Source organism: Rousettus aegyptiacus, unplaced genomic scaffold (assembly GCF_014176215.1).
Source record: "Rousettus aegyptiacus isolate mRouAeg1 unplaced genomic scaffold, mRouAeg1.p scaffold_m13_p_3, whole genome shotgun sequence".
Lineage (NCBI taxonomy): Eukaryota > Metazoa > Chordata > Mammalia > Chiroptera > Pteropodidae > Rousettus > Rousettus aegyptiacus.
Genome location: NW_023416306.1, coordinates 114481751 through 114507115, shown reverse-complemented (window position 1 = coordinate 114507115; position 25365 = coordinate 114481751). Strand labels below are relative to the sequence as shown.

The following is a 25365-nucleotide window of genomic DNA, read 5'->3' as shown; positions in this document are numbered from 1 at the left end:
CCCGAAGGACGGCTATCTCAGGGCTACAGCTCTCCAGGAAAGAGAGAGCCCCCTGCCCTTGGGCCCCTTTCTCTCAGGTCTCAGAACTCTGTACAAAACATCACTTGCAGTCAAACCTCCCTCTCCCTCCTTGCTGATGTGAGGTTTGCCTAAGGCCCAGGTGAGCTCCCTCAACATCTCAGAGTGATTGTGGTGTGCGGATTTGAGAGAGGGAGACTGGAAATCCAGGAGGTAAAGTAATTCTTCCCAAGTGTTGCTCTAGCCTCACTTTTAGGGAGTACCCGGCTGGAACCACGTGGGATGGAGGTCAGGGTGGCTGGTGCCCACTTGAATGCTTTTGTGTCTAAAGTGGCTCAAAGGAGCTCAATAGGTGGTGGTGGTGGTGGTTGTTGTTGTTGTTGTTTTAATTTTTCTTTATTATGGTAAAATACACTCAATGGGTTCTTATGTCCCCTGGAATGGTCACTTCTAGGTTTTAAGAAACAAACATGTTTGCTTCTTGAATGCTTGGATAATTCATCTATGCACAAATCTGTGGTATCTTTGGATATTGGGGCATTCTTTTGACTCCTGCTCTGGAAACGGCATTTTCCTGGTCACTTTAGCAGGTTCTGGAGTAGGTCACATCTGCGAGGCTGCTGGAACCCACCCAGAAAGGCCGCGGGCTCAAACAGCCACAGCTTCCCCGCTAGAATGAACCAAGCATGAATCAGTTTGAATCCATGTCATACATCTTGGATTATCAGCTGCTTCTTGGGACCTGGAGGTTTAGGAGTCCACCAAACAGCCCCTATGAGCAAAGCCCCTGTGCAGGACCCCCAAAGACTAAGCACTTTGGAATGACATATGCCAGTTGGGTTGCAGGTGAGTTTAGGGAGTCTCCTACTTATTTGGGGAGACTTCAAGCAAGTTACCTAAGCAATTTGAGCCTTGGTTTTCTTTATCTACATAAAATAGGGTTGATAAAAGGTATTTCACAGAGTTTGAAGAATATTAAGTGAGAAAATTTCCAGTAAATGGGGGCTGTTTCTCTTGCTATGTTACCTCTCTGTATCCCTGTCTCTAAGCTCAGGGCCCTACTGTTGTGCGAATAGGAGCAGATACTAGTCTGGGAGTGATGCTGAACTCTGACCTCTCAGATTCACTTGTCAAGGGGCCCGGCCTGACTTCTGGGACCTCAGGCCCTTGACCTCTCCACTATGTAGACTCTCGATAGTTTGATAAAACTTGACCTCCTCCCTTTTAGCCGTTGGCAACAGAGGAGTCTTCATCCCACAGTCTTTCCTCACGGTCTCTGAGACGGAGCCTCTCTCCCACGCTTAGCTTAGCTGATGGTTTCATCCTGCTCCCTCCTCTGTGAACTCTTTTGGAGGTGAAGAGATACACTCTAGAATTAAAGAAGAGCTGGCTAATACTTCTCTCTCCCGTCCCCAGAAGATCCATCTCCAACTCCCCTGCCCCTCCCAAGGGCCCAGCTCTTGCTGTAAAAATGCATAGGGACAGTGTCTTTAGTAAATTGTCTGAATGACTCAAGGATCCTTCTTCTGAGGCTACCCCAACAATGAATCCGGAACAAGTTCTTCCCAGAGGCAGCAGGGAAGGCCTGAGGAGAAAGGATGGGTGGCGCGTAGAGTCCTAGGGTCTGGGTTGTGGTGGTGAGTGTGGGAGTTGGCCGAAGCAATGAATAAGCTCAGGCTTTGGGGGTGGGACGAGCAGAGATTTAGAAGTCAGAGTCAGTCACTTAGCTAGTGAGAATCCACACCTATAGGAAGGCTGCCAGGATTCTTCCAAAATGTGGTGAAGCCGACATTGCCTGGGATAATATAATTATGTACATAGAAAATCCAGAAAAATCTACATACAAACTATTGGGATTATATAAGTGAATTTCGAAGGTCTCCAATTCAAGGTCAATATAAAGATATCAGTTGTAGTTCTACATATCAGCCCCAAATACAAAATGAATTTTTAAAAAAGAGTCTGTAGTACAGTGGGAAATAGAAGTTTGGTCTTTGTCCCTCATTCCTGGCACACGGCTCCTAAAACTCTTGGAATCCCCAGAGTGGCAAGAATGTTTGAACTTTCTGCACCCCCACCTCCCATCTCTGGGAAGAGGAGAAGGGCCATAGATTGAGTTATTCACCAATGGCCAATGATCTAATCAACCATGCCTATTTAATGAAGCCTCTGTAAATCCCCTAAATGACAGTATTCAAGGAGACTCTGAGTTGGTGAATACATCAAGATGCTGGGAGGGAGAGGTGTCTGGAGATGGCATGGAAGCTCCATGTTCCTGACCACATCTCTTCCATCTGTGCATCTCTTGCATCTGGCTGTTCCTGAGTTGTATCTTTTCTAATGTGCTGGTAACAGTAAGTTAAGTGTCTTCTGAGTTCCATGAGCCATTCTAACAAATTATCAAACCTGAGGAGGGAGTCATGGAAATCCTTGATTTATAGCGCGTTGGTCAGAAATACAGGTGGACAGGGACTTGTAACTAGAATCTTAAGTGGACTGAGCCTGTGGGGTCTGTGCTAACTTCAGGTAGTCAGTGTCAGAATTGAATTGAATTCTTGAACACCCAGTTGGTGTCTGAGTTGAAGAAATGGTCTCAGGAAGTAAAAAACAAAACAAAACAAAACAAAACAAAACTCATTTGATATCAGAAGTGTTATCGGGGGGAAAAACCCCTCAGATATCATTTACCATTTTACATTAAAAAATCAAGTACTTAGGAATAAATCTAATCAAAGTTTTGTACAATGAAAAGTATAAAACAATTACAGATAGTAAAGAATGTTCATAAATTAGAAGACTCAATAGTGTAAAGATGCCAACTATTTCCAATTAACCTAAAGATTTATTTCATTTTCAAGGTCTCAGCATATTTCTTTTGGTCTGAATTGTCAAATTGATTCTAAAATACACAGAGAAACATAAAGAACCAGGAATAGCCAAGACAATCTTGAAGAACAAAGTTGGGGGATTACACTACTAGATATCAAAGTTTATTATAAAGCTACAATAATTAGCATACTGTGAAACTGGCATGAAGATTGATGACTAGACCAATGGAACAGAAGAGAGAATTCAGAAATAGACCCAGTCATATGAGGTCACTTAATTTATGACTAAGGTGACACTGCAATATGGTGGGGAAACAGATGACTTTTTCCATAAATGTAGCTGAAGCAATTAGATAGCCATATGAAAAAAGGAAAAATCCTGAAAAATGAATTCATATCATCCACCAAAATTAATTGGATCTAAATGTGAAAGGTAAAATAATAAAGCTGGTGGGAGTGGTGGGTGGGGACAGGAGAAGGGGGACCCCAATGTCTGGCCATCCCCTGCCCAGGTCTGGTGTGAGTATGTGGGGTCCAAGTTTGGTGGGCTCTCCCGGAGGCCGCACCTGCTGGAGCCCAAACCTGTCCACATCCAGGTTGCCACCTGCAGGTCTCCATTTTCCACCCCTGTCTAACCTTCAGACAAGCCCAAGGTCTCCCACACTGAGGGAGGGTAGTTATTGCATCTGCCCTGAGGCTAGAGATAAATTAAACTACCAGGTTGTTTTTTGTTCAAAGCAGATTTTTTTTTTTAATTATTATTTTTATAAGAGTTTGGGCCAAACTGACGAGGAGCAAACTGCCAGGGAGCAAGATCTCAAATGCTCTCTAGAGCAACAGTTTTGCAATTTCTTTTATGCATTTGAAATTAAGGAAGACCGAATGAAGGTGAGAGAAAGCAAGGGCAAGACTGGATTACAAACTAGTTAAGATTATGTGCTCTCACGCTTTAAAAGGAGGAGTCTAAAAGGGGGCATTTCAAAGGTATGTTAACCTAGATGCACAGAAACAATGGATGGGGCTTATTTATTATAAAGTTACAATAAGCCTTTTATTAAAGAAGTTATATGCTGGGGATGTGACTGTGCACCATGATCTGCTCAGTTGGGAATTTATAATCATATTACCCTGTGAGGTTACTTTCTATAGAATCTCTTTTTCTTCTACACCAAAGCAGAATTCTTGATCACACAGGTTAGGAGTCGGGCTTTTTTTTAAAGATTTCAACTAGGTTAATTTGTAAATGCAGGATGAGTACGATGAATAGCTAAAGGAAACACAGCAAAATATTCATTGTTGTTTCGTTTGACTGGTGGGGCTTCAGGTAATTTCCTCCCACCCCATCTTTCTACTCTTCTAAATTTCCTTAAAGATGATGGACTGCTTTTCTAAAGTAAATACAATATTTTTAAAGAAAAAAAGAGTGATCATGAAGACTCATTCCTAAGAGACATTCACCCATAAGGTTTCCAAGTTACTGGGTATGAAACACCTGAGACACAAACATCCTGCATCTCTTCAGCAACGAAGCCTGTACCCTTGGAGAATACCTGCCCACTCAGATAGGGGCCCTCAATTTTCCATTCCTAGGTCTCCATCTTCCACCCCAGTTTCTAACCTTCAGACCCAAGCCCAAAGCCCCGGAACTGAGGGAGGGTGGTTGTTGCATCAGCCCTGAGGCCATAGTGTTAAAGCCAATCAGGCCAGACCAGTCCTTAGAGTTGCTGTCCCTAGAATCTCACTTTGCATCCACACTCAGTTCTTCTAGTGGAGGAGCTTTCCTTAAAGAAGATACCCTGAGGAGGAAGGAGGAAGGAGGAAGATGATTTTCAAAGAGCCAGTCCTTGCCTTTTCTTCTGCCTAGCCTGATGGAAGTGATGTGGGCCTGAGACATGCAGTAGAAATGGGCAGAGGCAGGGCGCCACTCAGGCTCAGGGTGACCTCCTGTCTGACACCTCACCCCAGCACAGGGCAGGGAGGTGCTGAGGATTCTTTCCCAGGCTTGGATGCATTGTTGTGACTGAGGAATGCTTTGAACTTTCCTCTTCTGAATGTCTGCAGACTACTTTCTGTCTGGCGGGCCCATGACTGGACCAGAGTGGGATGCCAGTGTCGGGAGGGAAGAGCCTAGCCCAAACCAGTTTGAGAAGGAAGCTCCCCAGGCACAGCTCCTGCTGAGGCTGCTTCCTCCAGCCTGAGCCTGGCAGATGGGGAGCAGGTCAGTTCCTGGCAGAGATTTTCTGGAGGAAATGCTGCCACACCCAGTAAAGCTGAGGACAGAGCTGGCAGGAGAGTTTAGGGAGCCATAGGCTGGGGTCACTGAGGGTTGGGACTGTCATGTCAGAGGAGATTCGAGGCAGAAAGGGAAGTAACTGTTCTTGAGCACCTACTGTGTGCTAGGCCCTTCCCAAGTATCAACTCACTTAATCCTTACAACAACCTTGGGAGGAAGGAATTATTATTACAAAGAAATCCAGATGAGGTTCAGAGGGGTTAAATAAATTTCCCAAGGTCATAGAACTAGGAAATGACTGAGCTGGGGTTGGACTCCAGATCTGGTTGCAAAGTCCCTGTTCATTCCACTATGCCTACTCTGAGGGTGCTTGGCTATTATGAGTCTTCCTGGGTCTTTATGAATAGGAACAGGGCTGAGCAACCTGCGTAAACTCATGGGAGTGTGTAGAAGGGGATAGGCCGGGGCCAGCTCTCTCAACCAAGATTGCTAGGTTCTTTCCTGGGCTGATCTGTGAGTCAGAGGCCAAGGGAACTGGGGCTGCCCTGACTTGTAGGCTGACCCTTACTTTGTGGAACCAGGTTTTCTTTTGCCCTGCAAGGAGTGTGTAAAATGTTCCAGAGGGCTTGGCATATATGAAAAAAGTTACAGACACAGTTTATTCTCTTCAGAGCAGGTCAGGTTCCCTCAATAGAGACTCAGGCAATCTGTGGGCTTGGCACAAGAAGTGGTAGGCAGAGCTTTGTGGCTGATGCTACTGTACCCTGGCGACATGGAGTTTCAGTGGTGGCCCTCAGAGCGGGGCACTGTGGCTTGGCTGGTCTAGAGTCACAACTGAGGTAAGCAGAGCAGCCACAGTGGGTGGGTTACCCTCTCAAACTGCTTCTTCTCCAGGAGGAGACATTCATCTTCCAGGGCCTGGGATGCAAGGGCCACCCAGCTGTTGGGGCCCACAAACCCAAGGCAGAGCTGTAGAGAAATATATCTGCATTTAAACCTCAGACCAGAGCTCACACATTCAAATGAGTGCTGCCAGTTGAGGCAGAACCTTGGGAGTGATTCTGCCTGTTCCAAACGTGTTCCAGTACTTTCGGAAGTCCTCTTTGGAAATCACCTTTGGGGCTCATCATGAGCCAACGTCAACCGTTCTGTTGCCTCTGCTTTTCACTGGAAGTGGTGGTATCTGATGTGTTCATCCACCTTATCCTGGCTTCTAGTGGGTTTTGACTCTTTCCACACATTGAATTCCTTTTAAGGAAAGGACACTTAGCCTACTTAAAGGATTCACAAGAATGTGCTACAGGCGGGGAAGGTGGTTCCCAGAGAACACGTCTAAAAGAATTTGTAGTTACTCTAAAGTGGGCAGGGCTTGGTTGGTTAAGTTCTGGGATGTTGGTTAACTGTTAGGAATGAGGCTGGTGGAATTTCCCTCCATTTCCGGGTGACTGGAAGAGAGAAGGAAGCTGAACCCTGGGCCGTGCTCCCAGTGCCAGCACATCCCTGGCTGGAGGCTCAGGGCCTGCTTATCAGAGCTGAGCTCTATCTCAGTATGGCCCCAGGGCAGCAGGTCCCAAGGTTCTGGCTTGTGACTTTGGCCTACTCTCCTCCTTTCTAGGTCTCAGAATTTCAGGTGGTGACAAAGGACTGGACTCCTTATCCTCTGCCAGCTTCTCCAGGTATAGTGAGGAGAGAAACAGCATCTGTTCTAACTCAAGGGTCCATTTTGGGTGTTTTTAGTAACCATTGCTCAGGAAGTGCCTAACATAAGCACCAGGCTGTGAGCTGAGGCATTTCTACTTATGCGAGCTCCTCACCCCAAGCCTGTGAGGTAAGATCGTTATTGTCCCATGAGGAAACCAAGTCATACAGCAAAGAAGGGGCAGAGCCATGTCCATCTGACCCAGACTCTGATGTGAATGTGGCTGCAGTCAGCTGTCACCTTCCACTACTCACACTGTATCATTCTCAGGCCCACCCAAAGCTACTATGGGGAAGGAACTATCCTAGAATCATGACAATGAGGCAGATGTATGCCCCAAGTTCTACAGCGCTTTGATAGGCGCCCTTACTACTGCCACCATCAGAGTGGCCCACCAAGGACCCTATCACCTTCAGAGCTCAGCCTTCCCACCCAGACATCTGTAGCAGGGCTGCCTGACCTCTTCATCCTCGCTTGAGAACTGGCATGCCACACACCCTTCCTGGAGAGCTGTGTGCCTCTTGTCCATGGTCAAGAATAGTGCAGACAGAAGTCAGCCTCCCATCAGAGTATTCTCTTCAGCCACAAAGATTTTTTCCAAACTTTGCTTTCTGGAGTTTGTTTAATTAAATATAAATATGATTACATTATTTATTCATTTATTCAGAAGTATTTATTGTGCATCTACTCTGCTCCAGACTCTGGGAACCATGGTGAACAAAATAAAATCCTCGCTCTCATGAAGTTTAGCTTGCTTTCCCAATAGATGTTGCTAGACACGCCCCCTGACCTCACGGACCACCAGGAGAAATGGCGATGCACACCCCACACCCGGAGGGACTTGTTCATGGATTCTGGACTCCCCTTTGTCCCTCCCCAAATTGCAGTCCTTCAGTGGCATTCCCGACAGAAGCCTGCCCCCGTCTGCACCCTGCTCAAATGAGGTCAGTTATGGGGAGCTCCTTCCCCTTCCCAAGGCCCCTGCCCTTTGTCCCCTTGCTGCTCATCCTTTGTGTAGAGTTAACTCTGTCCTCCCTCAGCCTCCGCCAGGGGTTCAGGCCTGCCATCTGCCCCTCTTCACATGATAGTCAGGAGAGGCGGCACCCCAGAAACCTTTCCTGGCCCCTCAAAATACACCGGGGGAAGGGCCTGAAGAGAATTTCATTTGCTTTTCTGCACAGTTATCACTTGCAATGTGGGTGGGTCCTAGGCTGTGGCCTTCACTGCCATTGCCTGAGGGCTCTGTAAGTTCTGCCCGGGGCCACTGTGCTAAAGTGTAGAGTGTCCCCAGGATGCTGAGTAGTACTCTGAGGTTCTGCTGACCCACTGGAGTGGCCCTAGAGAGAAGCCGAGTGTGCAGGGCAGAGGGTACTATGCACATAATAAGCTAACACATCTGGGCTCCCCAACCTTGTCATCACTCCCACAGTACAGGTCCCAGTGAATCTCTAGAGGAGAGATAATGGGGCTGTTGTTGAAAGGAATATGATAATAAAGCTCATTCAATCACTTGTGTCAACACTCCAGTTGAATGAGAGGCCAAAGAGCCAGGCTGGCCAGCCAGAGAAAGTCAATATTGACTCAGTCCTGCCTCTCTGCCCAGCCTGTACACTCAGTGCTGAGGTCCAGCAGAAGCTCAAGCCAGGCCAGTCCTTTGATCCTTGTTCACTGTACTTAGAATCCTAACCTCCTCCCTGGTCCACAGCACTGGGCTGTCCTGAGCACAGGGTTATCTCCAAGGGAGGAGAGAAGAATGGCCTTCCTGGGTGGGCTGCAGACCAGGCACCTCTTCACCAGCCCAGACTTTCAAACAGCCTCTGCATGCAGAGGCCCGAGTCCACATCAGAGAGTCAGTCCTCAATGCCTAACCAGAAAGAACCTCTAGGGTCCCCTACTCACAAGATTAGGTCCCCAATCACACATATGCGCATGCACACACACACACACATACAGATTATGCCTTTTTTTTTGTTTGTTTTACAGCCTTTAACTTTCTATAGCTATTTCGTTTGCCTCCTCACTTTGTGCTCACAATACTGCTGTGACTTGGGCCAAACCTGCTTTACTGGATGCATTTTAAAGACTGCAGGCAGCTAGAGAGAGGAATGAGGAGACAAGAAAGGTAATATACATATACATGTATAAAGTACCTAGCACATGTCAGGCACTGTGCTGGGTACTTTTTATTAGTGAATTAAATGATCACAACTCTACTAGGTAGATATAATGAGTTCTGTTTTATAGGTGAAGAAACTGAGGCTTTGAGAGAAGTAATTGTCTGAGATGGTAAGTGCGGAATCAGGACTCAAACACAGATCACTTTGGCTCCAAGCTCCTCTGTCATGCCCAGAGAAGTTAAATAACCTTCCCATACCCTACAGCTACTTAGAGACAGGACTGGAAGCCTCAGGGAAGAGGCTACCTCTATGTCACACAACACCTGTGTCCAGGATCACCCATGAACATGTGACCACGTATGAGGTGTAGAGAGCTTTGGTTTTTGCCTCCAAAGCCGGATTCCCTGCTAGAAATGGCCTCTTTCTTGGGCCATCTGCCTGCTCGCCATGGACATACTCTGCCTTTACTGTATTCCCATTGCTTTGCTCTAGCAATCTCCACAATCTCCTGCCACATAGCCAGACTTCTCAAAGTTCTCCAAGAGAGGAGGGCTCAAGTAGCTTCGCCTTTTCCAATACAGACAAGTGGAGGCAAGAGGGAGGTGGCTCACTGCTACACTGTTTAATTTCTCACTTATCACTGTGACTCTTCACAACTATCCTATGAGGAAGGCACAGTCCTCCTCCCTATTTTATAGACAAGGACATTAAAGTTTGCCTAAGTTCTCAAAGGCAAAGTCAGAATTTGAACCCAGCTCTTTCTGGTTTCAAATGTTGTATTCTCAGCCTCCATCCTAAATATGGCCTGCAGAGAACTTACAGTATTGCAATATATGCAGCACCAGCCACAAAAGACCTGACCACAGACAGACAGGAGCCCCCTCTCTTCTTGCATCTAGAAAAACAAGTCAGAAGAACTTAAAGAACACCAGAATGAGTCAAGATACAGAGAACACAGCCTACACCCTGGGAACTCTTCGCGTCTTGCCCTTAGTGTTCCGAGTAACATCTACCTTCCAGGTTGGATGCTGTGCACTGAGTACCGGAAAAGCTGGAGGGATTTTAGCAGGTTGGAGGTCTGGGGAATGAGTTGGCAGGTTGGGGTGTGCTGATCGGCACCTCTGCCTGCTACTGTCCTTCCTGTTTGGGAGCCTCTTTCCCAAGCAAGAATGCAGAGCACCGCTTTGGTGACACTGCCTTGTCCCAGACAGGCATCAGGCCTGACGACAAGCAGAGTCTGGGCCAGGGCAGGGCATGAGAAACCCTGCCACCTGCTGTGGGCTGAGGTGGTGGAAGTAATAATGCACATCTACTAAGGACTGAGAAATGGCTCCTAGAAGGGACCAGCGCCCTGCCTAACAGTACCAAGAATGGGCCAGCCCAGAAGGGCCACTTGCCTGCCCAGTGTCCCTTCCAGCCTGTGCCTCAAGCTGGTTTCCAGAAGGCTCCTGGACAGCCCACCAGGGTTGCAGGTCCCTCACTCACCTCTGGAATGCCTTCCTCGCCTCCTCTTCCACCTGACTCCTCACCCTTCAGTGGGCAGAGCTCTCAAGCACCAGGAGAGGGAAGACTAAAGACCTTCCTGCGAGTTCTCAGAGGCCTGGATGGAAACACATCGGAAAGTCATTGTCACAAAGGTGGTAAGTGCCCCTGGAGATTTGGCAAATGGCCCGAATACAGAGTATTTGGAACTGCTCCACGCCTGCAGCCACCTGACTTAGCAGCCTTTCCAGGTGCAGGGGGAGGTGGAAGGTTCCCCGGCGTGGCGCGCGGGAAGGAGGGGGCAGTGAGCACAGAGCTTCCGGCCCTTCTCCCCACCGCGCTCCAACCAAAGCAGCCACAGGGCCCACCTCACAGACCCGAGTGGTGCGGGAGTCTCCCAGCCAGCCCCGGCACAAGCGCCGGGTGCATGGTGCACACGCGCAGATAGGTCCCGGGTCGCAGCGCCTGAGCTCTCTGTCCCGTGCTCAGGCCCCTCCGCCCCGCAGCCGCGGCCCCGAACTTCGGGGAAGGAAAACCCGCATGAAGGGAGGCCAGTCCCCTCGTCTAGGCCTCAGCCAGGGGAGGTTAGCCAACCTTCAGGGGTGGCCAGGGCACCCACCTGCGAGCAGGAAGCCCCTGGAGCGCTCGGAGAGGACGCGGGAGCCGGGCCCGCCCTCCGCAGGAGGGACCTGGGCGCCGGGAACGGCAAGGAGAGGCTGCGCTTGCATGTTTGTGCAGCGCCGGCTTCACCTGGCCACGAGTTTGATTTCAGGGTGTGGCCTCAGGTAGGACATGGCGAACACAGAGCCCGGGAAAAGTCTCCAAGGGACTCAAGGAGCCTCTCTGACCGCGGGGCGCTTCCCTGCTCAACCTTTTCCTTCTAATCTATGGGCTCCAGCTTCCTCCGGCCCTTCATCTTCAGTCCCTGATCCTGGTCCGGCAGACCCACGGTGACCTGCCCGTGTCCCCAACATCCCTGGGCCACCATGCAGAGAGGCCTGACCTGGATTATCTGCTGAGTGCCTCTCCTTGTAATGAACTCATTAATTTGCGGTGCAGATACTCTGGAGGCCATTGGCCTCCTCCTCTTGGATCTTTGAGGTCTGCTGCAGGGCTTCAAGCTCCCACCACATACACTCTGGAGACCCCCCAGCTGGAGTCCTGCCACCTTGGTCTGTCTGTCCCATCTGGACAAGGCCCCAGGACTGTCTTGGGGTAGCCCCCCGTGTGTAGGCAGGAAAGCGGGATTTAAAGATTCTAATTTCCTAGTAAGACCTTGCTCAGTTCTGAGAACCCTCTGGCCTCAGGATTTTAGGGTAGAGAAAGAATGCTTCCAGGAGCCTTGTACCCCCAAACAGAGGATGGAGCTGGTTCCAGAGCTAGCATTCCTGGGTTGTCCCCAGCAGTGCCCTGGCTTAGGAGAAGGATGGCTATTGGAGTGGCTTACTCCTGACTGTCCTTTGCCCTGCTTCTTATGGGTTGGAGGGTGGTTTCTCCTGTGCATGTATATTACGGGGGAGGGGCAGGGGCCACCTATCTGTCTCTTCCCCAAACAAGAAAGTGAGAAGACTCTTGTCCTAGACTTGGTCCCCCAGAGAGGGCTTTGTCCAATTGAGTGCAGAGGAGATTCTAGCTTGGAAATTCAGAACATCTAGAGTCCAAATGCTGCCCCCAAATAGTGGCTGGGTGACTGCCAGTGTCACAGAGCAGGGACCAAGGACAGTGCAGAAATTTTTGTCATTGTTGGGCACCTCAAACTTTAGTTTTTGAGGTTACTATTGCCATGTATCATTTTTATTCACTGATTCTTTAGATATATCATTGTAATTTGTGGATAAAGCATTCGCACATGGGCTCTATTGCTTATAGACAGTTTATCCTAGGCTCCTACCAAGCAGGGCTAAGGCAGAGAATGGGAATTATCCAGGCCCAGACAGGCCTACATCCTGTCTGGCTGCACCACAAGCTTCATGCCTTCAGCCTCCCTGGGGAGAGGATGGTGGTGCCAGGCGCCAGCCCTGGGAGCCCTCGGAGAGTGGCATGGAAGCTAGGGCAGCTGCAGACACATCTCTGCTCCTCTCCTTACCTTCTGTCTTCCCTCCTCCTCTTCGTGCCTTTCCCAAGCTTATTCCTCTGCCCGTACAACACTGTAGGCCTGACCTTGTTAGCCAACCCCTGACTTCCTGTGGTCCCCTAGGAAGCTGCCTGCTGAGCCTAGGATGAGGGGGCCATGTGGTGGGGAGGAGAAGGTGATACAAGTATGACTTTCCCCACAGGTTAGGTACCAGGGGCACCGGCCGAATGTTGGCTGTGGGAAGTGGGTTGTGCTAGGTGGGGGTCGAGGGCGGGAGTGGGGATGAGGGGAATTGGTTGCTGAGTATTTGAAATGAACCATGAATCAAAGCTAGAAGGAAATGCATAACATTGTTGAATCTAGAATCAACACCCTAAATTATTTTTCACTGACTCACAAATGCATACATAAATTCTTTTCTTTTCATTTAAATACCTTATATGCCCAAACCCCAGCTCAAAGCAGTACTTTTGAACTGTCGAACTACAACAAAGTGTGAACATTAGCCTATTATCAGAAGGGAACTGGTATTTAATTTGGTTTGAATCCAGGCTTTGGTATCCCACAAAGGCTACTAGCCAAGTACTATCTTCACCCTGTAGGGAGTGAGTCTAGGAAACCTTGGGGTCCTCCCACCTTTAGGAGCTGTGATGGGATTTGAGGAGAGGCAGAAATTCTCAAATAAGATTAACCAAGGAAGTAATGAACCCCCCCATCACTGGTGGTATTCAAGACCCCAGATAACTATCAGTCAGATATGCAGAGAAAAGGTTCTCATACAGGATACGAGGGCTAGACCAGGGGACTTCTCGGGCCTATCACAGCTCCAAGTTTCTGCACTTATAGTCACATCTACAGGTGGGTCAGCTGCACTGTGTTAGATAACCCTCTGTAAATAGGGATGGCTGGGATGTGCAGAATGGGTCCTGAGTGATTAATTCCTATGTGTGACTGACTCCCCCCTTCTCTATGCACCTCTGATTCATGCCCAACTCAGCCCTGTCCAGAAGGAGAGGGCAGAAAAACAATGCATGAAGTGGCAGGAACAGTCTGGGGGACAGCATCTCCTCCAGCGTTCACGTGCCTCCCTCTGGCTCTGTTCCCAGGGTGCCGCGCTGGGCACAGAGAGGAAAACCAGGCATACCTACCTTTCTTTGAAGAGCCTTGACGGTTGACAGAGGCCTTTTGGTTGAAGGAGTTGTCTATGCAGTGCCATTCTACCAATTGGACAGGAGCTCTGGACAGGACACTGAGAACTGACGTTTCACCCTGGGCAATGACTCTTGGAGCCCTGCCAGCTCTGGGGCATTGGGCAACCAGAACTGTCTGGGAGGGCATCAGGGCAGGCGCATTGGGCAGGGCAGGCACTTGCCAGCTCTTTCTCAGCCTGTGGCTGTTGGGGCCTGTTGTGAGCATCTACAGCCAGGGCTGGAAGCCCAGGTTAGGGCCAAAGAGGAAAGATATGGATCAACTTGTGGTTTAGAAACACAAACACAGTAACCTTTCCCTTGCACCTTTCTGCTGCGTGACTTGAAAAGCTGCCTGGGGATCAGGAGCACTGCTGACACACTCACTCCTTCTGAGGCTCCTTTTTCTGGATGACTCTGCTCTCCTCTAATAATAGTAATAATAATTCCTGACAATGACCGAATGCTTCCGATGGGCCAGGAACCATGCTAAGCTTCTTACACGTATCATCTCACTCAAGTCTTCACCATGACATTGACACAGAAGAACAGTACTATTATTATTCTCATTTTACAAATGAGGAAACTGAGGCTCAGAGTGGTTAAGGAATAGCTCAAGTTCTTGTTAGTGGGTGGTAAAGCCAGAATTTCAACCCAAGTGTATCTGCCTCAAGCCTATTCTCTTAACTCTGTGCTGCTCATAAGTTCCCGGTTCCAAGGACCGTATGAGGTGACTTGATCGTGTGGGGTCAAGTCCCTGGGAAGAGTTGGTGGGGGAGACACTGGTCTTTTCCCTCCTTGTGCCAACTCTGCCACCCTGAATAGGTAAGTCATGTGACGCAGAGAGGTGGGAGATATCCCTCTCCCATTTCTGATAAGAGCATAGGACTGACCCCCCCCACCCCTGCCAACAGCACTGGGTTTGAGGGCAGAGGGGGCCTCAGTTTCCCCAACCCTGTCACTGGGTCCCCCGCTAGGAACCAGGTGCTAGGTTTCCACAGTTATGAGCCAGCACCCTGCCTGAGGTCCTTGCATCAAGCCACCTGTCCTTCACACACCCTGAATGGGCCCAGAACTATGAGGCCCATGTGCAGGCACTGCTGAGGAGGTGGGGCCCGGCATGTCTGCTTGCTACTTGGCTGGAGGAACCCCCCTGGAGCCTGGACTCCAGAAGGGATAGCTACTCATTCACTCTGCAGCCCCCAGCCCCAGGAGAGAGGCATTCTTTGGAGAAGATCCCTTCTTGTACCTCTCTTCCAGACTGTCCCTTCCTGCTCTTGGGGTGGCCTGGGCCAGTGTCCCTCATCCTGCAGGAGCATGCATCTCTCTCTGCTGATGGGACTGAGAGGCAGGTGCCCATCTCTGAAGATCTGGGAGCGGGAGTTAAGGGAGCTGACATTGCCAAGCCCTTGGGATCCTTAGGCAGGGAGGTGGACCGAGTCTAACTGCAAAGAGAACCAGTTTTTGCAGGATCAAATCTGTTCTGTTTCACTAGACTTCCTGTGTGTCTCAGTCTCTTAATGTGTATAATTGGGGAGGGAGTGCCCCTTCCCTTGGGAAGAGGAAATGACAAGGTCTAGATTGCTGGGGTACAGGGGCCCCAAGCATCATCACCCCCAAACAGGGTGAAAGGTTCTTGACCCTCAGCCCTCACAGCTGCTAAAGAGACCAAGAAGGAAACTCTCCTCCCCCACACCATGCATGCACACAGCTGTCACAGGGAGCAACGGAGCCCCATTTGGTGGGCCTCCCAGGGTTCTTCCAGGTGAACTCGCTATGAAATCAATCCTACGGGTCTGTCTCCTCCAGATCCTGGAGAGAGAATCCCAGCCCAGGGGGCAGCACTGTCTAGGCCTAGTTTGGTGTTTGGGAAAAGTCCATGGGGTGCCCCTGCCTGGCCGCTGGACAGATGTGTCCTTCTGCTGTCTTGAACTTCAGCAGAGGGGAACTCCCACACCCAGAAGCCTCTAGACTCTCTCTGCCTTTTTCTCAAGTCCTGAATTTATCCTATGCTCTCTATGCCAATGGGAATACACAGGCCAGTCCTCCCCAAATGCAAACTGACACTGGGGGCCAAACTTGCCTGACAGTCTCAAAGGGGCCTGGTGACCTGGACAAGCCACTCAGATGCAGGGGCCACTACCTCAAGGGGCCAAAGCAGAGGCAGGGCAGGCTGCGGCACCCTTCCCAGGTACGGGGGATATGAACTACCCTGGGGAGGGCTGGGAACAGAAAGAGTCACCTCTGTACTGAGGACACTCATTTTAGGGACATGATAAATTCATTTAATATCTTATCACTATGATTACTTTGCAGCCCCTGCACTTAATGGGTTCCAAAGTTCCAACCAGATGTCTGTTGCTGGCAGTTTAGCTCTCTGGCAGGCATTTTTGCTGGCTGAACTAACAGCTGGAAGCCTCCTTGAATGGAAACCCTTCATTGTCTTTTCCTCTCTCTTCTGAGCCTCCAGCGGCTGCCCCGGTCTGAGACTGGAGCAGGCCTGTGACTGGCACCCATGCCCTGGCATCCAGGGTCTGACTTTAAGGGAGGACAGGTGAGTGGGAGAGAGTAGAGGCTTGTGACCAGGTGAAGGCTCAGGCCAGAGCCCAGGAAAGGAGAGAGTCTGAGGAAACACATGCTGGCTGCTCAAGCTCCATCCACAATCCTCTGGCTGGATTAGCTTTAATTGCACAAAGTTCACAGGCTCTGGGCTGTGTGGCCTCCTGGGAGCACCGATCACCTGGCTATAGAGCTCAAGGAACTCTGCCTTCTGTGTCTGTCCTGGGTCAGTGCCAGAGGCATGATCTGTCTGCCACTCGACTGTGCAGTGCTATACTTGGAGGATCCTGGAGGGGCCCAGGCAGCTACTGCCATCCCTTCTCAGGGTTTTTCTTTCCTTAGTCTCTGGCCCACACCTTGACAGTGGCAGGGGTGGCAGCCTGCAGGATCTTCATGTGAATGCTGACATGGCAGAGACCTGATGTGCACTGCCACGCCCTTGCCGGTGGCTGGCAGGACAGCCTTTGCTGGGATGATGGACCATCCAGCGGCAGCTGGTCTTCCTGTCTTGGCCTCCCCTCCTCCACAGGAGCCCTGCACTCTTGCTCATTCTTGGCCTTGCATTCTTGTCCCTGGGCCTGACTCCATCCCTCCCCAGGGTCTGGGACCTTCACCTTTCTCCATCTTTCCTGATCCTAGACACACCATCTTCTAGCAAGACCCACTATAGTGGAGTTTTCTTGTCTAGCTTGGGCCTGGTGACAGGGTGACAAATGACAGGCCTCCTGCCATTGGACATTTAAATTCCTGCCTGGGGTCATAGTATATTACTGGTAAAAAGACCACCTGAGGTAAAAGGTCTACTGTATGCCTCCCCTAACCTCTGCCCCGGAACCTTTCATTCTTAGATGTTCTCATCTTACTCCCTTCTCAAGACATTGACAGTCTTCTAGTTAAAATGTAAAATGCTTCCTGGGATAAGTAGAACTCCAGTCACTTCATTTACAAATTAGCTGGATCTGTTTACACTCAGAGAGTGGCTTGGGGGGCGAGCAGAGCCTCTTTTTGGGGGACGCTGCTGAATAATCAAGGGCTAAGCTGGGCTCCATGTGGAACAAAATGGGAAGATGGGGAGGGTAGGAGGACCAGACCGTGTCAGGGCAGGAGGCACGGGGGAGCGCTGGGACCTGTCTGGTCTCCCTCTTTGTCAGACTGGGCCACCTCTCTAAGCCATCATGCTATCTGGTAGCCAGCATCTGCTCCTGCTTGGGGCACCTATGATGCTGCTGCAGATGGAAAGGCAGCCTGGGTAGTGAAAGAGTACTGGACCAGGAGGTGGCGACTCCCGGGCCTGAAACTGGCTCCACCATCAGTTATCTATGTGATCTCAGGACCCACTTTCTTTCCCTCAGCCTCTTCTTCCCTCCATAAAATTATGGGGGCTGGATTAAACATTCTTAGGGACTCCCTTTGGCTTGAATGTGCTACAGCAATCCAAGGCAGCTAGCTCCTCTCTGGGGTAGCCCTTTCCTCCTCTGCGCTTCTTCCCATTGACCCAGGACTGTACTCTGGACAGTGCAGTCCAAAGAGGCTGAGGCATATCGGGCCCCCTGGCTCCCTCCATCCTCTGTGCCTTCTTGTGCAATTTCAGTGAAACTTCATTTGAAGCTGAAAGAAAGAAAATGAAGGCTGGAGGCTCCAGGCCAGGAAGCTGAACCAGAGAACCAGTCCTCCCAGTTTTGTTTTTTTTTTTTTTTAACCCTGCTGCTGCTGAAGTCTTCAGGAGCTGGGGCAGATAGGCAGGCAGCAGGGGGCCTTGAGCAAGGTGACTGCTTCATTGCTATTTGCCCTGGGGTGAGCTGCTGTACTGGAATCAGAGACCAGAACAAGCTGAGCTTTTTGGACCTACTTCTCTGAGCACCTAGAGGCCCCCTCTCCACCTCTCCAGGTCCTGGACAGCCTAAATATGCAGGAAAACACAGCCCTGCCCCCACCTCCTTAGCTAGAGGCCCAGGGACCTGAGTGCTTTGAGGCTTGGGCAAACCAGAGCCAAAGAGAAAGACTCCAGCATTTGCAGACTGAGGCAGCACTTTCAGGGGGAAAGGCCACCAAAGAGAACACACGGGTGTACAAAAAAGGTCATCATTATCCGTCTGTAAAAACTTGAGTGTTGGTACTGCCTGATATGTCATAATGAGGTTTCATAGAAAATGCTGCCCAGAATGGGTGTCCTTTTGCTGGGGATGATGTGGCGCCCTGTAGTTATGAGGGAACCTGTTTTTCACTTGCTAATTTCCCCAGAATATGAAAGTCTGTCAGATTCTGGGTTTGCCTTCTTTTTTTAGGTGAACAGAACCCGGGATTACCTTTCCTAAATTCACAGAACAGATAACCTTTTGGTAGGAAAAGCAAAATGTCTCTGAATCTGAGCCTTATGATTCCTGGGCATTTCTAAGTCACCTGCCACAGTGGTCAAGGAAATCGCTGTGGTCTCCAGTCTGGCCCCCCTGCACAAAGCACCTCCAAGTGTGTGCTTCCAATGGGGCTCATTCGCAGACAGTTCTCCAAGGAACTGGAGCCAATATGTGACAAGATTTCAGGCCCAAAGGGGAGTGGGACCAGGGCCAGACCTGGCCTCGATCCCTTCATGATATATTTATGACCCACATCAAGTTCTCAAGACCTCTAACTCTAGACCCCAGAAAGAGGGGGAGATTCTTAATAGGCTCAAGTCATTCCTTAAAGAACCTCAGTGGACAATTTGCTACTTGGGAAAAAAACAGACCTGGTATTACATTTCTTCCCAGCGATATCGGGCATGGATTTGTAGGTGTTCTGAGGGCAAAGTTCTCCCAAAGCCACCTCCTCTGCGAAGACTTTTCTGATTCCTGAAGACCCCAGTGAGGTCTCTCCTTCCTAGCACTTTGTTCCTCTGACACTAATAATCATCACAATGATAACGTTGTCTTTTGCTGAGCACTTATGTGCCAGCCATGCTGCTAGGAGTGTTCACATATGGCCTGATTGAATCCTCTCAACAACCCTGTCTCATAGGTGCTATAATTATCTCTGTTGGACAGGAGAGGAAATTGAGACCTAGAGAGATGAGGTAACTTACCTGAGGTCACTCAGGCAGGGAGAGGCAGCCCTGGGCCTGACACTCACCTGGCTGACTCTCGCTGTTAACCACCTATCACTCTGCCTCTTCCTGTTCTCGTATATCCCCCTGAGCACTTGTCTCCTGCCCATAACTGTAGACGTTGCTTCTTCCTTTGTTTCTCATTCTTAACTAATCTTTTTTTTTTTTTTTCTGTCTTTATAAACTTCTGTGTTAAGAACTACTCCTGGTATTGGTCTACATTTATAAATTATCTGGACCGAATGGGTCATGGCTGACAATTTCAGTGATGACTCGGGGGCCCAGAGTAGGCAAAAGGACAACGCCCCTGTTGCTGATCATGGCTCTGTAGCTCATCTGGTTTCTGGTGGGGTTGGCCCCATGCTCAGCTTTCCTCTCTACTCCTCTGTTTAAGGGCCGTAAACTCACCAGGGCAAGGGCACCGTCCCATTAATTTCTCTGGCAATTTGCCCAACTTGTTCTTGCCACAAGTGGTTTGTTTTTAGTAGTCAGGCGATCACTGTTCCCTGCCTACAAGCAAGTGGGCCAGAACAAGGTGCCAATTGCCATCTCCTAGTGCTGCCTGGAGCCCACGTCTTGCTAATAAAAGTTCCCCTTTACCTCACACATCTCGCCTTAGCCCTTAGCAGGCCCCCTCAGGCTGAGCTAAGAAGCAGGTATCTTCCAGTCAGCTTGCTCATCCTGCAGAAGGGCCTGCTCAGCTTCAGGAGGTTGAGAGCTCTTTCTGCCTCCAAAGCTTCCATTTTTCATGCTCTAGTCCAGCCTGTTGGCTAGCTCACTTATTTCCAGCAAGTCAGGTTCACTTCTTGAGCTCTCTTCTTGAGCTCTTCTTATAGGACAGGCTGCAGAATGCCTGTGTATGATGTTTGCCGGCACCCTTCCTAGTGCCCAAGTCTTAGAAACTTTTGAATCCCGGGCCTTCCCACACCTGAAGCTGCAAGATCTCTGCTTCAGGCCACAGGATAGCTTCCCACAGGTCCTTCCTGCCTTCTGTACCTGAGACAGAGTGTGCTAGAGGTATCTCTGGGGCCCTTTGGGAAAGGAATGCAGTCTCTCAACATGTCCACCTCCTCCCCACTTGGCCCTCCCACAGAGGCAGGCAGGCATAAGAAAACCAGCATCCAGAGCCCTCTCAGAGCCCTCTTAAAATTCCAGTCAGCCTTTTCACCTCCTGCCTCCTATATCCTGGTCTCTACCCTCTGCTCCCTCCTGGTCCCGTCAGCTGCTCCTTCTGGCCGCTATTTGTCTGGTGCTCCATAGCCTCTCTGCTCTGAACCCACTTGGGCACCAGATGCTGCTCAGCTCTGCACATGCTGGGGACCTCCAGGCTTGGAGTCACTTTTTGTGAGGAGGCAGGAAATACCCCCACAGCTGGGTTATTTTTCCTATTCTGGAGCTAGGTGTGGAGACGGAGTGGGAGACACTTAAGGATTGATCCTGACTTTAGTCCCATGTGCGAGGACAGGGGGCATTTCTGGTTGTCCTTGGTAGCTATGCACAGAGTGGGCTTTGTCATGCTAGAGACCCCAGACCGTCTTGCGTCTTCTCTGTGCCTGGCACATCCCAGAGAGCTCAGCTCACAAAACTTAAGTCTGTCCTTGGGAGACTGGAGGTCTGTGCAGCCCACACACTCTCACTTTGCAGCTACTTACGGGGCACAGAGCTTTCCACCCAAATCAAGTGCTTCTGGAATGGAAGCCTTGCTCCTGGTGCCCAACCTCTCCTGACTAGGCACCTTGTCACTAGGGTTCCCAGGTTTGCCACTCTTGAGCTGCAGGGGGGTCCCCTTTTGGCCCAGAGGCCTTATTTCCAGCAAGATAAACTTCCGTGGGGTTTGGGGCTAGGCAGCTCAGACCTCATTCTCAACGTTTAGAACCCAGTTCCCGCCAGAATCAGCTTAGGGAGGAACCCCAAGCAGGGCCCTCCCTAAGCCTTCTATAACTCTGAGCTCACTGGGCCCGATGTCCCTGGAACTGACCAGGTCATTAACCCTGCCGCAGAAGTGGGGAGCCCGATGCCTGTGAGGAGGGATGGTGCTCAGCCAGGCATCCCCTAAACCAGGCCTGCTGTGGTCTCAGAGTCAGAATTTGTGCCTGATTAAGCTCTGCTTAAGTGCATGACTCGGAGCCTGGGTCCCAGTGATTCTTCATAAATATTTGTGAGATGAATACGAAAGGGGACTGTCCCAGAGGTGATGGGTTAAGAGAGACCTCCTAGAGGGGCATCCTGGTGGCACAAGCTTAGCCCAGCAGGAGTGGGAGGTACAGGCAGGAACAGCAGAAATAAGCATTTCCTCCTTGGGCTGGGAAGCCAGGGGCCAGCTTGGACTGGGCTGTTTCAAAATCTACTGGAAAGGGAGTGGCAGGTGGGGCGGGGCATGCGGCTCTGTAGCTCAGGAACCCAAAGCTGCCACCCCTGCCCCAGATGGCACCATGGCCTGGACACCTTGGTACCCCCACCCCTGCCCAGGAAGCCCGAACCCACGACAGTAGCAGGGACCTTACCTGTGCTGTTCCTCTGGGCAGCTGGGCCTGGTGCTCCCCACTGCAGGCTGGTGCTTGTCTCTAGCCCAGGAAGCGCCACTCCCTTCAGGCAAAAAAGAAAAAAAAAAAAATGAAAAAGAAAAAGAAAACAGTGCTTTTCTTGCCCAGCCGCTTCTCCCAAAGAGTCCTGGTTGGTGTCATCCTGCCTCTGTGGGCACACAGCCTCCTCCCTCCGCAGCTTACTCACCGGTGTGCCCGTGAGGCTGCCAGCTGTGTGGGGGAGGTGGGGGGGTTCCACTCCCCTCTGCCTGACACACACTGGAGCATGCCCTGTGGGGGCCAGGGGCGCAAGGGTCTGGCCTCAGTGCCAGGCTGAGCGATGGTCCTGGCTGGGTCCTAAGTATGGGGAAGCCGTGCCCTGGCCAGCACCCTTCTCAGGCGACACACCCCTGTGAACTTGGCAGAGAACACACATAGATGCTGACTGGCACTGCATGGGAGAGTGCTAGAATTCCTCCTAGGAAGTTATCTCCTTAGTGCTCGGGGCTGTCAGAAGAGGGGCAGCTGATGTACCGTCCAGCTCCCTGGCAGATTGGTTGGCTCCCATCCTTGGCCTGCCCCTCTGGACCACTCCCTGCTTTGGCATCCTATCGTGTCTCCGTCCTGTGGACACAGAGAAGGCCTGGGATTGTCTGAGCTAGAGCTGCTCCTCATCCTGCTCAGGCCAGGTCCTTGATGTCCCTTTTCCAAATGACCCATCGCAGAGCCTGCCCTGGCCCAGCATCAGTTAGGATGAACTGCTGCCAAATTCCCCATCCCCAGCTCTCTGCAGGACCCCCTGCTGTCCTCGGCAGGGGGATCAGTCTCTCTCTCTCTCTCTCTCTCTCTCTCTCTCTCTCTCTCTCTCTCTCTCTCTCTCTCACACACACACACACACACACACACACACACACACACACACACACACACACGTGGGGCCACACCCAGCACAGAGCCACCTACCTGCCCAGGCCAGCCTAAGCCAATCCAGCCTCGTTCTCCAAATGCCGCTCTGACCCTAGAAGCCACTCATTTAAAAAAATACCTCGTGGGAGGTAAGTTCAAAGCCAGCCCAGGAGGATCCCAGTCAGTGCCGAGCAGACTCGCCTTCTCTCCTGATACCTTCAGAGGACACGGCAGCCAGATCACCATATTTGCTATTGCACTTTGTTGGCTGGTGTTTCTCCCTTGGCACCTCGGGCCCCCACAGCATCTTCCATATCCTTAGGGGATGGCAGCAGACTCATAGCAGGTCCCATCTTCCTCAGAGCCCAAGGTAGGGATAGAAGAGCTAGGAGGGGCAGGACTCAGGTGCAGCTGCAAGTTTCCAGCTCCCAAAATAATCAGATGCAAAAGAGAAGGCAGAAACCTTCAGGCCAGTGAGTGACTCAGTGCCAGTGGGCTGGCTTAGTCACCTGGATGGCTGCTCCCGGCTCCTGACACATCAGGCAGGGAGCAGTGCCCTCCCCCACCTGCTGTCCACAGCAGGCTGTCAAAGGGAGCTTGGCCGGAAGCCCCAGCTGCCCCCGGGCTGCTTGGCAGGCAGCACCAGCGGCTCTAGCCTCCTTCTTGATCACGGCGTGCCCCTCCTCCACAGTGCACCCCGCACCCTGGCTCACTTTGGGATTTCTCCATTAAATCCTCAGGCAGCGACCTGCTCCAACGTTGCTTGGCAATTTTGATATCGTCGAGGGTTGCCATGGGGAGGAGGGTGATGTCATTGACACAAAAAAACCCACTGAATTTACAAATCAGCTGGGGCTGGAGCTATTTATAAAAACACGTTTTTTCCCTGCCTTCCTTTTCTGAGAGGGAGGGAGAGGAAGGGCTGCTGGCCCGGCTCAGTGGGAACCGCCCCCAGTGCCCCAGAAGCCAGACCTCCCAGGCTTCCCACCCCTGCAGACCTTGAGATTTCAGACCACGCTGACAGTGGCCACAGCTGGGCTGAGCTCCCCTCTCTGGGTCTCAGATGGTTTTGCTGTGAGCTGCACACAGGGGCTGCTGGGCAGTGTGAATGCTGGCTGGCTCCCTGGGTTAGCAGGGACTCAAGCTGACTTCTTCATTTCATGGCTCTTGGGCAGTAATAGGGGCATGTACAGGTCGGTAGCTTGTGCTCCTCTGTGCACCCACCTACCTGTCAGCCCCGAGCACACCGGGTGAAGCCTGACCGTTCACAATGCCCTCCCTCTCTCTGAGCCTCCCGGCCACTTTCACTGATTCCTTTTCCTTTCCCAGTGTCCAGCTGTGGGACACCCAAGTCCCAGTCTTGGCCCCCTTCTCCTCTCTCCCCACACATACCTGCACTTCCGTTGAAACACTATCCTTTCTGTGGCTTTGACCATCGACCTGGAAATGCATACCCCGGAGCCCATCTCCTGCTGCCCTGCTGTAGGTGTCACCCTGACCGGCCAGCTTGGCTCCCAGTGCCCACTGCTGCAGACAGATGGAAGCCTGCTCTTTGACTCTGCCCGCCCCCAGCCCCTTACTTCCAATGTGGCACTAGGCTGCTCATGTTATTTTTGAAAACTCTTTCATAAATTTTCTTCCATAGTGAAACGATGTGGTGTTTGGTTAAAAACCCAGGCTCTGAGTTTTCACATTCCTGACTTCATGTCCCAAACTCTACCGTTCATTAGATGAGTGACCTTTGGCATGTTATTTAACCAACTGAGCTCAATTTCCTTATCTACAAAATGGGAACGATTTCACCTGCTTTCCAGGATTGCAGGAAATAAGTGAACAAAGCTCCTGGCACAGAGACCACTCATCCTGAGAGCTCAATAAACATGAATTTTCCTCTCAGCTTTCAGCTTTCATGACTGCGTTTTGCCTGTTGCTCACTCTTATCCACCCACCAACTGGCGGCAGGTTAATCTTCCAAAACGATAACCCCATCACCTCCCGTGCAAAGATCTCAAGCTGCACACACAGACGTTTTGATTGAACTGCACAGCATTGACCCATATGGCATTAATCATAAAAACTTTAATTAGGTCCTCCAGCTACCAGCCGTGGAACCCACCTTAGCTCCATCTTGAGCAGGAAAGGAATTTTTTTTTTTTTTTGACAGCCATCAACTCACTCATTCCTAGCTCTGACGAGAAGTTTGGAGTATCAAATTTAGGCCAGAAGCTAGGGTAGCCCCAAGGTCTCCAGGCCTCAGAATTGACTCTGCAATCTCCACACTTCTCCATACCTGAAGGGAAGGTGCTTCCACTGCACACTTCACCTGGTACACCTAGTCAAAGAGCAGGGAGCATCCGGTTGGCAGGCTCAGGTCGCAGGCCCACCTCTAGCTTTGGTGGAGGGGAGGGCGGCCTAGGCACAGTGCTTCTGTTACCAGATGTGATGTGGTGAAGAAGAGGAGGGTGGTGGAGTCCCCAAACCAGCCATGGTCACCACGGCATATCTGCCACCTTTTCTAATCATTTAAAATTCATTCCTGTGCGTGATAATTAATAATTGTTGATTCTTTGTTCTTCCTTGTCTTCATGGACTTTTGAAAACTGATGCCCTGCACAAAAAGATTCATTCCTCTGGTCTATCATGTTGCATCACTTCTTGATT

The 25365-nt window shown here is 50.7% G+C and overlaps 1 protein-coding gene across 4 annotated transcripts in view; it reads right to left on the bottom strand.

Moving 5' to 3' along the window:
- The window catches only part of PAK6 (p21 (RAC1) activated kinase 6), a 36168-nt gene extending 11931 nt beyond the window's left edge, over positions 1-24237 (bottom strand). The window contains exons 1-3 of one of the 4 annotated variants that reach the window (XM_036238692.1): positions 24097-24237; positions 21781-21862; positions 10381-10495 (exon numbers count right to left, since the gene is read on the bottom strand). The gene's annotated coding sequence lies outside the window, so the exon portion shown is untranslated. Of the gene's footprint in view, positions 1-10380; positions 10496-10996; positions 11096-21780; positions 21863-22006; positions 22600-22761; positions 23302-24096 lie in introns of those variants that run through there. The other 3 variants (XM_016152197.2, XM_016152198.2, XM_016152199.2) reach the window with 3 other exon arrangements.
- Positions 24238-25365: the final 1128 nt, after the last annotated feature.